The sequence below is a fragment of the Anopheles stephensi genome, chromosome 2, assembly GCF_013141755.1.
Source record: "Anopheles stephensi strain Indian chromosome 2, UCI_ANSTEP_V1.0, whole genome shotgun sequence".
Lineage (NCBI taxonomy): Eukaryota > Metazoa > Arthropoda > Insecta > Diptera > Culicidae > Anopheles > Anopheles stephensi.
In genome coordinates, this window is record NC_050202.1 from 22671547 (window position 1) to 22690450 (window position 18904).

Consider the following 18904-nt stretch of genomic DNA (forward strand, 5'->3'; position numbering starts at 1 on the left):
CTCGATGTTCCGCTCCCATCCGACAGTGTTTGGAAGATGCCGTTTCCCGGGGTGGTAACGCTTGATCGTTGTTTAATTGAATTTATTAGGTCGTTCGAGCTGATGATAGTTTCCGCCTTAGTTTTGGACCGACCGACCGGAGGCAACCAAGCAACGCTTCCCCCGGTTCCGAGCACCCGTGCAAAAGGAAAGGAATTAAGTTTTAATTATTTGTACGCCTTTTAAGGGCAGACTTAAGGCGAAGCGAAACCCGTGTGTGTGTGTGTGTGTGTGTCTAACGATGGCCGCTCTCCGGTCCAACATGTCCTTCGGTAGCGAGCCCGAGCGCTTGTATTATGTTTGTCTCGTTAACGTTTGGTGGCTGCTTGCTGAGCCCCAACTGTCCAGCATCAGCTCGTCTGGACGATTGCTTCAAGCGGCATACGCAGAACGTTTGGGACGGCGCGAAAAGGACTAAGGCTTTTTGGATAGCAAAGTATTAGCCCAGCAGCAAACCAAATTATACCAACTTTGCCTAATCAGGGTTTAATTGTTGGCAATATTCTGAAACGTTCCCCCCCGCTTTCGAAATGAATGTCCCAATGGCTGGAAGAAAAACACAATCGAGTGGAAAATGGTTATTTTGGGTATTTCACAACATTTTGAAAACTGCTGCGACGCACCTCACATGCAAATTTTATGGCAGGTCAGGTCGAACCCGACGACGTTCTGGGTGGGTGTGTTCGTTTGGGGCTCGTCCCAAAACCGTTGCCGAGCAGTTCGTTAAACTTCGCGTGAAGTAGAAAACTTGTTCAAACAGTTTTGTTTTTCGAAAAATCGACGGTGGAAGAAATAGCCCAAAACATCTTCAAGAAAATTTCAAATTTTGTGAAACACAAACAAATGTCTGGCTAATCCGGGGGAGACGCTATGTGTAGTACGAATACTTGCCGATTCATGCTGCACACGTGAGAAAGAAAAACGGACGACAAAAAAAAACTCCCCGGTCGAATCACAATTTGTCTTGTATTTCAGCTGTTTAAAGCAGATGATTGAGGGCCAAATACACACAGCGACAGAAAAATGCCAAACGAATTCATCACGCAAAAAGTTGCGTTGTCATAGTGTTGTGACAGAACGTTAATGTCAAAATGGGAAAATAAAATCTCCGGCGTGTGTCGATTGATGAAACGGCGGTACACCCCCGTGAACAATAAACGGACCGGTATGGAAAATGGTAACCTGTCTCCTGATGGGAAAAACGGCTCACATAAAAATACAACATGGCGGTACGGTTTTTGTTTTTCTTTACAGCTGTTTTTCTCTCTCTCTCTCCCTCTGGGGAGTTCTTTCCTGCCGTGTCCCACCTTGAATTCCCCGGTGGAGATTTACCTTTTTGCAGTAATGCTTCGGAAAGCGAAAAATTTGTCTTAATATGTGCCCTGTGTGTGTGTGAGTGTGCATGAAATGGGAAACAATTTGTCCCTACGCACACAATGCTCACAATGGCTCGATGGCACATACGCGCACTCATGGTGGGATTTAAGCGGATTGGTAAATTGCTGTTGTCCTTTTTGCCTGTTTTGTGTCATACGAGCGTTGTCATACGAACGATTTGATTAATGATGAAAGGAAATCTCTCACAGGTGCAATTTGTGGTAGGGTCGATTTTTTTAACGCGTTGGTTTGATTTTTTGAACAGCATTGTACCTTTATTAAAATTGCTTGCTGTTTGCCGTGAGTAAAGGTTATGTGCCTGAATTCAAATTTGTGTAAACACATTTTAATGTTATATTCGTAGATAAACATAATTAGTACAAAATGTCTCGCGAGGGCATCTTCGCAATGATGTCAAACGGATGTGCAAAGGAGCAATTCTGTATTATTGTCTTATTCAATGCACACATTAAAATTATACAGTTAAGTTGTACAATATTTTAATAAAAAAATGTTATATACTGAGCATGGCGAATTGACGCCGTCATTGACGGATCGTCAATATCGCATGTACTGACGATTTACAAATTACACTTTAATAAATAATTAAGCGATTTTGCAGAAATATTAGCACGTCTACGTTAGTCAATCTCATCTCTTATCTCAAAATTAGAGCCTCATTTTGAATGATGTCCTTGAATGAGAGCGGAGTATTTTTAACCCTTACTTCTCAAAATTCTACAGGTGAGTTAATAACGAATACGGCAAGTAATAGTACAAGCGTGAAGCCTAGGATAAGGAATAGAATGATGATAGGAACGGCTCGGCCGTACTGTTTGACACTAGTCTTCAAAATACAGTTACAAACTTGCTTTCAATTCACGTTGGTTTGAAGACATTTCTTTCTTCAACCCGTGAACCATTATTTAGATATTTACTATTTAGACGAGTTTTTATACAAGTTTGACAACGATAAAACCATCCGTCCCCTCTTACATTACGACGTGCTTTTAGCAAAGCGATCTAGTATACTTAAAATCAGTTCTCACAACTCAAAGTAAGAATAATTGTTAAGAATAATTTTGACCATCATTGTTTTAATTTAACTGACCAAGTTGTAATATGGTGAGTCTGCATAAAATTCATGCTATTTAATTATTTATTCATGCTACCTAAAAATGAAAAACTGCTATAATAAAAAATGTTCCCACATAAAATTAGTAGTGTAGCAGTAGCATTATTCTGAACATCATCTCCTATCGGATTGGAATGAGAATGGCTAAAATTTTCTAAGACATCTTAAATAAAGATCCTAATAAAAAAAAAAAACAATCTTCTGGTTCGGTGAGAGCTCAATCAAATGAAACAAAAGGACACATATATTCACGTAAAGTAGCGCATATTCTTACAAAATTATGCTTCTATTGCTAAAATCTAATCAAAGATGTTCTAGTTAAAACACTCGAAAATAAAATTAGTTAAATAATCAAGCAAAATACTTAAATACTAAGATTAATAAAATATTTTGAGCATTAGTAGAAGTAGCTGGCAGTGAGTTTCATCTAATTAAAACCAACTAAAAATTATATTAATCGATTTTTTAAATAACAGAAGATGCCCGAGATAAGGCAAAATAACACGGAGGAAATTCCGAGTTATTTTTTTGTCAAATTTTTGCTAATTTTTCGTTAATTTTTGTACATTTCTAAATTAATGTTTCTATACAAAATATTTACCAGAAAAATATTACATCTCGTTCTACGCACTTTTCTTGGCACGAGTCAACATTGCAAACACCGTCCGTCTGTACGTGTAGCAAAAACAAACAAAGCGCATCGCAGTTATCTTATCATACCATGTTTTGATTTGCTATCATGCGTCTATCAAAGAAACAGCATTGAGGTCATTGCTATTTGCCGTTGAAGCAAAAAAAAATCGAATGCACTTATTGACAGGTGCATCGAACAGTACGCACCCCAAACTGTGTAACGAGCACCACCCTCTCACAACTGGCTCGTTGGTCTAGGGGTATGATTCTCGCTTCGGGTGCGAGAGGTCCCGGGTTCAATTCCCGGACGAGCCCACGTGGAGTATACTTTATTTTTTCTCTCTCTCACATCAAAGAACCTATCAAAAAATCTTGTTTACAACCAATCCGCGAAACGCATACCAATATTTATGGCACCGAACAGTGACACACACTCAGCAGGACATCAAACGATGATCCTGAAGCAAGCAGCAAACGAGAATTGTCATCAATTCCGTTCTTTTTTTTTGGGCTGTGTAGCTGTAAAAAACCACCGATTGCCAGATGATTTGATTCCTGGCATGTGATGCCATACCTCCTCCCTAGAGAGCCGAGCATGCAGTGAAGGAGGCTCGCCCGTCCGATTATCGAGCGGAGAAGGGGCCGAGCGTTGGAAAGCGACGCAGCTTTTCCTTGGGGAATTTTATGTGTCCTCCAATCAAAAAGCATAAAACACACCCTGATGAAAGGAATACTGTGGTGTACTGTGTTTTGCCTGCCTTTTCCCCCGCGTTTTCCATCATCCATGGTCTTCTCGCTTCCTCAGGGGGATTCTCCATAGTCCCCCCGGTGAAACATCGTGGCATCGTTATCGGTTGCGCTTCGCGTCATCGATAAGACACAAACCGTCAGATTGATGGTTCCCTATTTCGTGGTTTCGAGGTTGAGCGCACGTGAAGGTTTTCTTCTTTATGGTTTTTTTTTGTAACCAAACAGTGCAAGATAGTGTAAAAGCGGAGAACCCATCATCAAAGTCTGCTTTTCATACCGACCTTTGATAAGGAAACACTCCGGAACAGGAATACAACAACAACAACAAAAACGCAACAACTCATGCAAGAAAAGAAGTGGAAAACACAGTGGAAAATAAAGCCGGCAACGAGAGGAAGCCAACAACCATCTCCCACAAAAGCAACGTGCTGTTCGGATAATAAAAGTAATTTTATTACACCTTTTGCATTCGCCCGGTGTGCAAAACCCCTGGCAGTGTGTCCATGGCAGCAAGAAGGGGGAAAAAAACCTCTCGCCCCCTGTAAAGCGGAATAGCCGAAAGTGAGAATTATTGTAAAACATTTTATTGCCCATTGGGTATCAGGAGAACGGCGACAGGCAGGAGGAGAAGAAAAAACACCCAAGGTAAGACGGTTGCTCGCCTGGCCCGCGCATTACAACATTATGAAAGATTTCATCTTTTTTGTACTGAGGAAAGAATCTTCTCGCTTCGCTTCAATCTGCCCATCGTCTCAAAGAATAAGGTACGGCCAATTCCGCTCCCCGAAGGCGAACCTGAACCGTTTGACAGTTAATGATGGATATAAAACTTTTCGTTATTTTGTTCCACCGTCCAACCAAGAGTGTTTCTTCTCATGCAAGAAGAATTCTGAAGGAAATAGTGGTAGGAACACAAGGAGACCCGCACGAAAACCAAGAGCGGTGGAAAATGAGCTTACACGTCTCAGGACTGTTGTTCTGAATTGTTCCATCGCTTTTTTTCTTGCTTGCTTGCCAACAGCATCACAAAAGGATTCTGCCAGAAGAGGAGAATTCGTTCCTCTCTCTCGTTGTTGGACGAGGAACAGATTGTAGCTTTGTGTGAAGATTTTATTGATACGGCATTTATGACGCTGGGAGTCACTATTCTGCTGCAGCAGTTTTATGACCATCACACGTTTGTGATTTTGTATAAAACTTCTCGTGTACAAAGTGTTCTCAAAAGTAAGTTACATTTTTCCGTACCCTGCTAACGACATTTAGCCGTACGCCAAGCAGCCTAGAACGGTTTATGTCCTCGCCTATTCATTGGCAGGAGCTATTTAACGGTAGCTGGTTCACCTTTGCAACGCTAGGTATGATTTATGGTACCCGCTTGTTTTTGGGTGGTTCTGTATGCTCTCGCTCCAACAGTTCCGGGTGATATAATCCAGAATCTGGTTTTGTGTTACGGCTGGTTCGCGCTGCAACATCTGGTATTTTTTGCAGCGACTCCTGGCTTTCCTGTAAGTGGTAGTAAATATTAATTATTGCAAGGTTTTTTATGTCGTTGTGATACAATTAATATAGCAACGAGGTTCAAGAGAGTCTTAATTACAATTTAGGACCTAACTGCAAGCCAAGTATTGATTCCCAGCTCAAGAAGATCTTATTTTTGTGCTAAATCTCGGACTAGAACTCTCCGATTATTCTTACATCATGTAAGCCTTCTACAATATCTAAAGTCTCTAGTCTATCGAACATCAAGCCTCTCCGGAGTCTGGTGAGTGTTTTGTACCGTGTAATATTGAGAAACCCATAGAATATCCTAATAGATATTCAAATGTCTTTCCTGGTCAAAATTCCTCGCAAAGATTGCCATCACGAGGCACACCAAGAATTGGTACAAGAATCCAGCTTACTGGGCCTTCTGGCACCTAGCGATCACAAAAACCTATATGACCGAGGACCGTCAAATTTGGCCATATGTCCATACTTTTGTTTTAATTGTGCTCTCTCCTCGCTAGTTGACGTTTCAAAAGAATTTATTCTATTCAATCTATCTGTTACCAAGATCTTGGTAGATTTGGTGGCTTTTGATCACAGAAGACTAAAGGATACAGATGAATTCGGAATAAAGTGTTCCTAGCGCGATGTTGAAGCAGAGGAGTAATAGATTTTGAGAAGGCTGATGCACAGGACAGTAATTGCTTGCCAAGATGTAGAACTGCGAGATCTATTGAAACCGTATCCGAGGTCCTAAGCGTTCAAGCCCTCTAGGATGACCATATTTAATTTACAAGGTCAATGGATGACAATGTCTCCTAGAAAGGGAGTCTCCTGGGACGTAGACAATCTCATCCTATCATACTACTGAGCCTCAAGCTCTTATTTAGCATAGTTCAGTGTACCAGAATCTGCGGCTGTTAGGTTCTAGTGATTTTTTTCCTTATATTTATAAAAGTTTACCTAAAGTCCCTTAAAAAATTAAGCGTGTTTGCTAAACATTACTGCAAACTATCTAAATCTATAATATTTTCGACTATATTCTCAAAGTTCTCCTAATCAGCCATCACTAACGGGCACAATAATATTCTATATTTGCTCCTGCAGCAAAATACCACCCCAATCAACCATTAACGCCACCTTCGCCATCGTTTTCCCCCTTATTAGAATTCATTTTTTATCAAATTTTTATGCCTATGATTGAGCACTGCATTTCACGTCAACCAATTTCATGTTCAGAGGAAAATGAAGCCGGGCAAAATAAAATATTATCCGCCCTCGGCCATTTGCTTCCCCAATCAGATTAGCGCCGAAACTTAACTTTCGCCCATAATCACCTCAACGCATGATTAAAGTTGCAACCACCCCTTCGAGCGATACCAGCAAAAACAATTCCCCGAACTTGTTAGAGGGCTCCCGGTGTGTCCTGATGCCGCTCGTGAATGTGGTCCCTACTTCATTGAATTATACGCCAATTCCGTGCGTGTAAGCTGGCAGGTTTGGTGGCGAATCAGTAAAACCACACACACGCGCACACACAAAACTCACCCATATTCTGCCAATCATCGGTATCGAAAGGCCCTCCGGTGGGTCAAACCGGAATAGTACGCACCGCGTTGACCCACCCCGGTTGGTTAACCTGACACCAAGCGTCCACAACACATCAGTGGTGGACGCGTGCTGGAAACCAGGAAAGCACGGAAAACCTTGATGCTCGATTATTATTAACCTTTTTTTTTTTTGGTTTCCCTCCTACCTGGTCCGCTTGTTCCTGTTGTTTTTGGTTTGCACCTTCCGGGTGTACCACGATGCCCGTTCGTTAGATCAGAACAGCCATGGTGGATTGTGTCATGGCCATATGGTGGAACGGTGGAAATTCACCACGAAAACCATCCCTTCCCCCATTTTCTCGCGACCTCAATAGTGACCCCCGGTGACTCTAGGGACTCCAATAGGCTCCCCGTTTTTTCTTTTCCAGGCGTTCGAAGGTCGAGTTCTGTGGTGGCTTTCGGTGGCTGCTTCTTTTTCCTGTATAAACCAATGGAACACGAATTGGTACAAATTGAGCTCGCGTCCCGCTCGGTTTTCCCCTTCCATTACCACCGGTCCAACAAAGGGACAATCCACGGGCCAAAAGAACCAGCATCGAACCAAGCAACAAATTAGCCTCCGGTTCCGGGAGTCCTTCGTTAACGTCCAGCGGGGAGTTCGTTAGAATTCGTTATCCTACGATCCGCACCATGGACGGCTTATCGCGTTAGCTGCGTTCCGGGGAGGGGATGGAATCGGAAAGATGAACGAGACGTGAAAACGTTTCCCACAGGGACACACCACCATCCCAAGCGTACCATATCGGCCAGCTTGCCCCAACTGTCCTTGCCGGTTTGGGACACTTGTGTGCAATCGAAGGTGATAAATAATTTCCTAACAAGGCACCAGTCGGCTAGTCGGGATAGCAACAACGGTTAGCGACATTAATGAAGTCGTTACAGGAACAAAGTTACTCCTGAGGAAAAATAGCATTTGGTGGCAATAGCTTTAAACTGACTTCCCTCTTTCGAAACGCGCTAATCGACACAGAAATTGTTCTTTTTTTGCTTCCAAAAATTTCCCAATCTCGTTCCCCTGATTGCAACATACCAAGCATCTGATTAAGACGCCAATCTTGGACGCATTCTTGTCCGAAAAAAACAGTCTAACCCTTTTTTCTCATCCGATCAATAATTCAGCTATTCAATCACGCCAATGCGCATTGAACAAACGTTACTTCACCAGTTGTGGAAGAAAATTGCAATTTCTTCATTCACCCTTGAAAAAGGGGTAGGAAAAACAAAATCGAAAGCGCTTTTCCTCCGCGCGTGGCATACCATCAACCGGAACCGGCTTGTCGACAGTGCCAAATTCCGCATGCGAAACATTCAATACCGGAAGCAACTTCATAAAACAAAACGACCGGCCCGTCCGTTTCAGCGCGATCTGGCAACGGATTTCCGGATGGATGATGGTAAAAAAACAAGGCTTCCTCTCGCATTGTCGTTAGCCCGCGTGCGGAATAAATTACACTTCCGATGTCTTCATGCCGTCTTCTGGGGTGCTCACTCCCGCCCACTGCTGCAAAAAAAGGCTGGAATGTCCATTTTCCAAGCTGCAAAGCTGAACCGATTTGTCGATTAGAATTGCTGCGTTTTTGGTGGATTTTCCTGGGGGCTCACTCACCCATCCAGCGCATTTGATTGCGTGTGTCCTTCCGCGGGTTTTTTCTTTTCTCTTTTTTGAGGGCTCAATCCCATCACCATTACCATCATGGGACGAAACACGCAAAATTCGCTCCCTGCCGTTCACTTGTGTTTTTCAATGAGCCGGCTCTATTGTGCAGCGGAAGGATATTCGTATATCGTTGAGGGCGTTTCCTTACGCTGGACGGATTGAAACAAACTTTCCTTCACTTCGAGCGAACGAGAAGGAAAACAAACCTTAAAGTAAATAAAACAGCAAAGAAAGCAGCTGAGCCAACTGCTTCCTTAAAGCGCGGGACCAAAGAAAGCGTCGTCGTCCGGCTTTGCGGTTTGCGTTTGTATCGATTTTCCACACCATTCAAACTGTGGTGGAAACAGCGCAGAAGGTTTCCGACGATGAAGAAACACGCTCATCAATTTTTATATTTATTGCCACCGAAAACGGTGGCCGATGGGTTTGTGCTTCGCTCATCGGCACCCGGCACGTTGTTGGCACCCACGGGTTGGCCAAACTTCTGCCCGTCTGATCCTTGCGGGTGCTCTTTTGAAGCTCCCAAGCGTACAAAAAAAAACACAGCCAAGCAGTAAAAGAAAAGGGGTTTCCTTTTGCTTCGGGTTCCTCGAATCCGAGGAGATAGAGAGCCGAACGGAAGTTTTGTCAAATTTTCCACCACACAAGAAGAGAGCGTTGTACCGAGGCCAGCTCCGGCCAGCTCCGGAAGGATTCGAAACCATCAGGATGGTTGTCGTTACGGCGAAGGACCTACGAGGGTGGAGCAAGAAGTGATGTGAATCGTTAGTTTTTATTTTGTTTCTTTACTCCGCACAGTTTTACTTCCGCTATTTTATTTTACCAGCTCCTTTGGCCCGATTACTTCCTGGCGTTTCTTCATCCCTGCTGAGGGATGTTAATATCGTTTTTGGCTTTGTCGTTGGGTGAGGAGGAGTCTCTCGCTTCTACCAAGTTGCTTTGGATTCGCTTTTCAAACATTCCTCCACAAACACAACAATGATCAGAACGAAACGAACGAAAGACTGGCTCTAAGAATGGTGCTGATGATAGCGAAAAAGAGAAGTGCTGGAATGGTTTTCCATTTTCGATGGGGTTTTCGCGTTGCCTTGATTAAGTTGACATATTCTGGGTTAGTTTACATTTGCGATGACAGTTCCGTTGGAAGGAGTAGTCAACGACAGTCGCGCACTGAGACGCGTGTTGTGTTGAAACAAGTGTTGAAGCTTCTCCCCAAGCACCAATGAGGCTCAGCTATTCGAAACAATTCGTTCACTAAAGTTACACTTGTATGATTTCTAATTAAGCTACAGCCCACCTCCAATTGATTGACTTTGCCTTCTTTATGGTCGAGACTTTGTTCAACCTTTTTCGCTTTCATTCCACCAAAACCAAACGGTTTCGCAAATTAAAATGCTCCGTTTGGTTGACTCGCCTATACCGCCGCCGAACCAACTATACCCACTGAAGGGAATTATTTAGAATTTGTCTTGTTAGGTTCGGTGGAAAAATGCGCCTGATTGAGCTTTAAGTGAAATTGCAAATTCCATTCGAACCGTTTCGCGTAATCCTTTGATGATGATCCCCTGGCCCTATTATTTTCTCCTTCCCCCTGCCTCAATTGCGTAACCACCGCTATCACCATCGGCGTCATCATCACCACCACCATCATCATCGTCATAATCAGTAGCAGCAGTATCGTTTGGGACCTCCCTCCGGGCTTATCAATTAGTTTCTTTCGCTTGAGTGATGTTGGTGGATTGGAATTTTCCCGACCACCGGTGAACCGGGGGCCTATCATTTTTTTTTTTTTTTTTTTGTTGCCTTCCATCGAACCGTCCAATTTTTCGTCCACGGTTGCAGATTAATTTTTAATGAGCTACGCCCCCTTCCGAAGTAGCTACAGCAAAGCTGGGCACACAGACAGACCGCGATCCGCGTTGTGACGTTCCGAAGGGATGCTGTCCTCACGTCTGGTTAATTTAGTATCCGTACCGTACCGGATCTTCTGGATCTTCTCGGCTGCCCCAGTGAGGTAGGGTGCGACGGGGGGCAGTGTTCAACGCAAGACAGTTTCGCTGATTAATGGAAGTAAATAGATTCCTGGCGAAGGTTTTGTCGTGCAAATTAAAAGTAGAAACATTTATCCAGTCACGTTTTCTTCTGAGAAGGCTGCAGGGATGTGGTTTTGTAACAATCAACTGTAAGAACATTGTTACGGGTTAGTCCGTAACACGGTTAGAGTAAATTGATACAAATCGAATGCTCAAATTACTCCCAATGTTTTAATTTATCATACAACAACATCAGAGCATAATGACGATAATAAAGGAAATTTAAACGATGGAACTCAAATTCTGCAGACGATAAAAAGACACTATTTTTAACGTTTTTGGATAATTTTATTGTTTTTAAGCTATTTTAACCTAAAATTCTCAATATCAGACATATAAAACATAATTTTAGTACATTTTGCTATACCGTTTTAGTAACCATTTTGACACCGCAACCTTGACAAAGGCTGAGGCAAATTAGGTTGCAATGTGTGTCTGTTCAATTTCTTCATTGAACATAACAGCTTCTCGTTTGGTTCTGCTACCTCAAGCAATATAGTCAGGCTGGTTTCTTTGATTTACATGAGCCTACATCAACCTGGATAGTGAGTCCTTAGAACGTGAAAGCGATTGAGGAAGATCTAAACAGAGCCAATTGTTACTTGACTTCAGCGAGCTTCGCAAATTTCTGGACGAAAAGGTCTACACGACGATTTCTGGATCTACATGAGGTTCGTCAGGGTTACTCGATCTCCCTAGAAACTCACCAAATGGATACAGATTATGAGGATGGACCGCCAACAAATGTTTGCTCTCCTGGATGATCAAGTAAACAAGTTCACCAACCTGGCTCAACCAAACCAAAGCCACGGTAATGTTGACCGCTGAAACGCACGCCACCAACATCTTGTAAAGTGTTCGTCTATTATACATATTGGAAGGTCCGGTGGTAGATGTGACAGCTGTACCGTTCTACATACGGCAGGACCGGAGTTCAAGTTTCAGATAGGCCGTTCCCCCATTGGGGAGGACTGGAGGTACTGACTATCCTACTATGCGGTAACAATAAGTAAGCCAAAAATGGCAGGTATGACCTAAGAGGTTGTTAGGCCGAGAAAGAAGAAGAATTCATGCTGGGAGGATAATGCCAAGTTAATATGCGTTCCTTTTGAGTTTGACATCGCTACTATTTGTATTACCCATTTTTACCACCAGTATCCTTTAGATAACGCCAGAAGCTAGATCATGAGTTTCGAACGTAGTCGTCCGTTAGCCTTTTCCTCTTGTGTGTTCTAATAAACGTCAGGCTAATATAACCAATTAAATAAATCTTAAAGACTACGGACTGTTCTGGGGTCTTAATTCTACTACTTCTAACCTGACATTTTTCATCATTCATCAGGCTGGGCTCATTATAACGTGTGACATGGGGCTTCTTCCTGTTGTAGTTCTGTGTTTTGAACTTCAGTGAAGTTGGCATACACGCAGATAAAGACGTAAAGACATAAACTTCAATATCTTGATATTCACTGCAGTATTACTCATTTAAATTTTAAAGCAAAAATAGTCCTTGGCGAATTTTTGGTACATTTTCTATTAAGGTTTTTTCAGTGGCTCTCGTTCAATAAGGAATTAAATCAGTTAAATAAAAGTTAATAATTTTTTTTTTATTGTTAGGGGTTGTACAGTGATAATGTCGACGCTGGCGCCTGACTTCACCCGGAAGGACCGGAGTTCAAATCTCCTTCAGACCGTTCACCCGTATTGAGCACTGACTACCCATGTACGGGGTATCATAAAGTATAGTAAGCCACAAATGGCAGGCATTACCTGAAGAGGTTGGGCGAAAAAAAGAGAAAGAAGAAGAAGAAGAAGAGAGAGATTTATATAAATTTGTTAAAAGTTTCAATGAATTCTCATACATAAATGTTGGTTGTATGATGTTGGTTATCAAAACACATTTTCAAATCTATGTTTAAAAACTTCTTTCAAAAACAATCAAAGCAAAAAATCAGCTTTCTCTTATTAGCAAACATCCTCAATCACAACAACCCTCGAATAAAACAAAAACGTACCCCACCCGGAGTGCGTTGTCCTTTCAATCATGACGACATCCGCTGCAGCACGCTGATTTTCGCTTCTTCTTTGAGCATGCAAAACAAGAAATGCAAAAACCCGTTCCGAATTATGTAATCCGCGATGGGTTGATTGTTAATTCCTCCCGAACCCACCGTTTCTTCCTTCCCATTCCATCAAACAGCAGGAGGATATAAAAAGCGCTAAGAAAAAAAAGAACGGGGTAAACAGGCTCACAATGGCATCAGCAAGCGCGTGAATACGGTCGCGGATCTAGCGCTTCAGAGGAAGGCACTGAAAGGGATTTTCAATTCTTTCGATTTCTTGCTTTGTTTGTGCTGTTTTGAATGTTTAACTCAAGCAGTTCCTGCGTGCCCTTTTTCGCTCCTCGTAAGCCTCTTTTGTAGTTTCTACACGGCATAAATACTTCTCCGCTGTTCAACTAGTGGCAGGATGAGGCAGGAAAATTAAATGCAAAACAGGGGTTTCACACACTAAATCTCTCATCGCGCAATGCATAATGTACGCGAAAAAGGGGTCGTCCACTTTCACCACGAACGAAAGAGTTCGCCTTACTCGATTCTTACTCGACTCTGTCGATGGGCGGACACCGTGGCAAATTTATCGTGATCCTGCCTTGCCTTCGGTACATAACCGTTCGCATACATCATGCCTGGTGAAAATCTACAGGAAACAATCGAATTGCATTCTGATGCAAATGCCCTTTCTCCGCGCGTGTGTGTGTGTGTGTGTCTTTCGATTCGCCACGCGGAAAGGGAAAAGGATTAGTAGGTTCTTGGATTGGACGAGAAGAAAGAAAAAAAACGAGAAGAAAAGCCCTCCTTTCTTTCTCGAACCAGCGGGTCATTCACTTCGATTTCCTGGATTTCATAAATTTAGCATAACTTGTTGTTGAACAATATGCTGAACCCGGTTGTACGGTGCGTGAATAGCAAGGATTCTAGTTCACGTTTGAAGTGCATGTTTGATGGGTTGGGGTTGCTTTCTCCGCTGGAGGAAATATGGTAGCCCGAGTTCCTTATTCTCATTGCTATGGGGAAACTATTCTTTAGCATGCCGCCGAAAGGGTTGAGGAAAATATGATTGATTTTCTTACATATTTGATTTCTGTTTGCATTCTTTCTTCTTCGCATGTAGGTCGAAAACTATCAATAAAATAATGGAATATCAATTGGTCCAAGCCCAATATCAATTGGTTTGAATTTATACTGAAATTGAAAAAGCAAAAATGGCTTAAGAAAATCATGTACAATCAAGTAGTTAAGGGTAAACTGTTCACAGGCAAAGGATGCATGAAGTATCAATTGAAATATGACAATTGATATAATTGGAAAACAGAAAGAAACAACGATAATGATATTTTTCATTTAATTTAAAAATCAAAACAAAAGATGATAAATATCATAAAAAACACAGCTTTCGAAAATATTTGTTTAACAACAATAACAAACAACCGAAAAGGCCGAAAAGCTAAAGATTACTGCTTTGTTAAACCTTTAAGGTGAAGATAATATTGTAAGTAAATATAACGCTTAAGATAAAACAGGAAAAAGCAAAGAAAAAAACAAGAAAACATAACAAAAACTAAAACAAATCTAATATTACAATGATAAGCAATAAAACACTAGATACTTGGCCAGTAAGTAACAGACTAAATAAAAAAAGAAGAGTTTAATGGTATAAAAAGAAATAGAAGTGAGAGGCATAGTAGAAGAAGAAAGAAAGGAAAAGACAAAACTAAGAACGAATAAAGTAACAGAAAGGTAAAAAAGAGAGATGGAAAAATAAACAAACGAAACGCAATTTTTAACTGAATGGTAAAAGATTTGTGGAAAGAAACATATAAGCTAGATATTTGTAAAACCTCCAAATTATTCCACAAATAAAAAGTTCAGTTGGATAAAAATCATACATGACAATACGGCGTTTAGCCGTCTTACAAACATTATAAATAATAAATAAAAATCATACATGAGAATACGGCATCGGACATATTTCGGCCGTATTTAATAAATAAATAAAAATCATATAAAACAAGAAAATTCAAATTATAAAATAAAACATAACTGAAAAAAGCAGAAAAATCAACATTAAAACTTTTGTGGAAACTCTTGGAATAGAAAAACACACTTCTAACATCCAAACCAAATGTGCACATCAAACAAACTAGTATAACGGAGAGAAATGCTTTCTTCACTTACCAAACCCTCAATAAAAATGCTTACCGAGAGAAGAAGAAAAAAACATATTAAAACGCAAGAAACACAATTGATCATTGAGCACAATGGAAACCAAGAACATAAAAGAAATGTGATAAAGAAACTCGCTCTCGAAACCCATTTAGATGTAGATTTGTAAGCGGAGCAGTTTTTCTGCTCGACGGATGAGTTTAGGGGCCGGTTTGTGTGTGTGAGTGCGTATGTTTGATTGTTTGATTGAAATTAAACTCCTCGATTTGACAAAACAGTGTGCAGTGACGGTACGTCGGGCACACAAGACGAACCAACATAAAAAGGACGATTTTCCCCCAAAGAGAATGTTCAAAAGAAATGCTGTAGTGTGTGCATCTTAAGAACTGTTTTCCACCGTACCGTCGGATGAGCGCGATGCGTGCAGGGAAAGGACAATGGCCTTTCCCCGTTTGTGAACCGTTCTCGGTTGGGTTTAGCCAGTTTTCATCCCTTCCCGGTGGTGGGGTGATGTGCATAGCCATGGAACAAAACGGGATGCGCAGGATGTGTATATCGCGGTTGTTTGCGCGGTTCCCGCGGTCGTCCGCGGAGGGACGTGTCGCGCCTGGTCACAACACCGTTTGCCGTTTGCTTGTACTTTCTTCGCGATCAATACTTTCTTTTACCGGCGTGAGATTGATGGTAAAAGAAGTGGAAGAGGAAGAAAAGGGAGGGAAAGTGTAAACCGGGACCATTGCTGTCAACCGGTCAACCCCTTTGATGGGAAGAACGCCGTTCATTGTTATGCAATCGTGTGCAAACGAGGGAAGGATACTTGCAGCGGAACGTGAAACCGGGCCTGGCTTGACCGACTTTTGATGTGTGTGTGTACATGAATGGCAGAGTTTGGTATTAATTCATTCAACAGGTTTTCTTCCTCGTGCAGTTTGTGCCGCTCTTTGTTCTTTTATTTATGATAGATCGTTTAGGGGTATTGTTTATTTGCAGCAGGGTTTTCAACTTCTTTTTCTTCTTTGCGTGTTTTTGGGCTAAACTTTCTCGGTAAGATTTGTATTGTTTGGTTTGGTGGCTTGTCCGTCTTCGCACTACATATTACTCTTAACAACTATAATATTTTCATATTTATTTCTCTATTTTGTTCGGCATGTTATCTTATTTTAAATATTTTGTATCGTGTATGAAAAATATTAAAAGCGAATGTGATAGGGTATCGTTTAAAGTTTTTTGTAACTGAATACGAATTATTAATGGAATCTTTGGCGCCATACACTCTTGAATGAAAGCAACCATATGGCAGTATTTTAATTTCTAAACAATAAAAAGAATATTAAGTTTGTGTTGTGATTTATTTTCTGTTACACAGCATTTTTTAAATTAATTTTTTGATTTATTCTTTAAATGATAATGTTGAACAAATATTTTTGATTTATCCGACCGTTTTTTTCTCATTTGATATGTATTTGTATTTACTTTATTCTTGCCGAACTTTTCCCGTTCCTTTTTATTTCTTTTCGTTCGCTTTGATTTGTGTCAGTGTAGTGATTTTTTTCCTTGTTTTATCTTTTTTGGAATTGTCTGTAAATTTTTATTGTTTTAGTTCATTTTAAATTGTTACCATTTGTCTTTTTTTCTTCGATCTTTTCCATTTATGTTTTATTATGTTTCAAAGATTTTTTCAATTTCTTACTCATTTTGTTCATTTTTATTTATTTCAATTCACTTTTTATGTGTCATTATTTTGAGATTTTTTCATTAACGTTTGTACATTATTAATTTTATTATAAAAAAATGTTGCCTTAATGTTTGAACTCATAAACAAGCAATAAATCGAATCAATATGTATGCTTTCGTACGCTTACTAATCTTATCTATCTAAAACTTTCACAACAAAAGGAAAACCACATTTTTTCCGCCCTGTTTATCGCGTTCGGCATCTAGCCTCAAAGATGTCAAAGACGTTAACGTAAGCTAGAGACTCGTCACCAAACAAGCCGGCTATCAGGGGAGACAGGGCAACAGACAGCCATTAAATCAAACAGATAAACTCGAACAACAAAACACACACACACCCCATAGAGCTAAAAAAAACCCTTCACCGAACTCACCCATTGACCAGCAACTTATCAAAAAAGAAAAAGGTTTGTAGTACCGCGAGGTGAGAATGGTGAGAAAATGCACACCGAATGCATCACGAGAAATGGGAGGGAAACATGCGGCTGCCGCGGATGCATCGCGGCTGTCCGCGATGCTTTCATGCACCGCGTTGCAGCTGGCAGAACTCGCGAGGCTTAGAGGCTACTGTTTGTTTTTTTTACTGTAGGTTTTTCTCATACAAAAAAACGACTTACGCGCATAGTTGGGTGAGAATCAAACGCGGGAAGGCTGAAGATTGGCAGCTGTTAACAACCGGGGTGGTTATCACCGCTGCCAGGACGACCAGTTTCGAATGTCCGTCGATTAAATATGCGGGCCTGTTTTACCATTTTCCCTGTTCGTTAATTACGATCGGTCAAGGAAAGCTGCCTAATGCCTAATGTGCCAAGGGAATAATATTTCAAATCAACAATGAAAAAAAGGATTGGATTTTCTCACGGGATGTGAGATTGATTTTTGTAACGGCTAAGTATGCTTACCGTTTTTTCTCAAGTCTTCGTGTTTAAGACAATGTATTAGCACCAGCATGGTATAGGGTGATATTTTCAACATTTACTGACCTCTTCTTTTTCTTTTAGAATATTCCGTGACTATGGAGCCAACATTACCTTTCTCTTAAGGTATGTAACCTGATTAGTTCTCTGTATCCACGAGTTGGTCCGATGGCTGGGGCGATAATGGTGCCAGTAAACACATGGCTCGACCGGTGTTCAAATCCCACCCGGATAGGACCTTCCGTACGCAGGACTTTCACTATCCATCTACAGATAAATTTAAGTCACGAAAGTCAGAAATGGAAGTCCACGACCTTTTGAGGTTGAATAGTGCCAAGGAAGAAGAGACCCAAGACCCAAGGGTACTTCAATGTTACAGCTTAATACAGCCGTCTAATTGTCTGCTAGCTTTATAAATGTAATGCGATGAGGAACGATAAACTTCACATTTTCTAAAAGACACAGAGCCGTTGATCCGTATTTACCAATCAAAACACATCAATATTTGGTGTGAAAATCATGCTTTAGTCAATAAGAAGCCATCAGTCGTTGCATTATCCTTCTGCTAAACACAGTCTAAGCCCTTACAAGACTCGCCATGATGGAATTATATTACTTCTAACATTTAGACGTTCTCCAAGTAAAGTTTCCCTCAGATTCATGCGGATTGGAGATTTCCTTGAAATTATAAAGCTCTCCAAATCATTAGTTTTCCCTGCATCAATGTTCTAACTCCCATCAAAACCGGGTTCTTCAGACAGGTATTGCAAACAGTGTTGCCAACTATCTAAACCATCCTGGTTGGATATAATTTCATCTTCGTATCAACATTCATTGTGTTAGGGATGTATGTTTTTAAGCGATATTGACCCGCCTCGAGTTCGCTCTGTTCGAGTTCGAGAGCTGGACTGACCGAGACTCCGAGGCCGCTCCAATTGTTTCTTGTTTAATAAAATATGCTGTTCATCTCTTGTGGCCTTGACTTGCCATTACAATTCTACAAAAATTGAGGATACGAATCTCTTCAGGTTCACTAGCTTTGTACATTTAATCGCTTACAGGACACCATAGTTCAGCTTCTCCTCCTATGTATCACTGAGTGGAGCCGACATAATAACCGATTTTAGTTGAAGAAATGTCTGATTAATGGTTAATTTAGACCCTTTTACCCTTCCTCAGATGCATTCAATCTATTGCTACAAAATAAGCTAAACCAAAAAAAAAATTCTTGGTCTAAAATCACATTTC

The 18904-nt window shown here is 41.1% G+C and overlaps 1 non-coding gene across 1 annotated transcript; it reads left to right on the top strand.

The window, feature by feature from the left end:
• The first annotated feature begins 3427 nt into the window (after window positions 1–3427).
• Trnap-cgg lies at window positions 3428–3499 on the top strand. The gene has a single exon. It is a non-coding gene; the product is annotated as a tRNA-Pro (tRNA).
• The last annotated feature ends 15405 nt before the right edge of the window (window positions 3500–18904 follow it).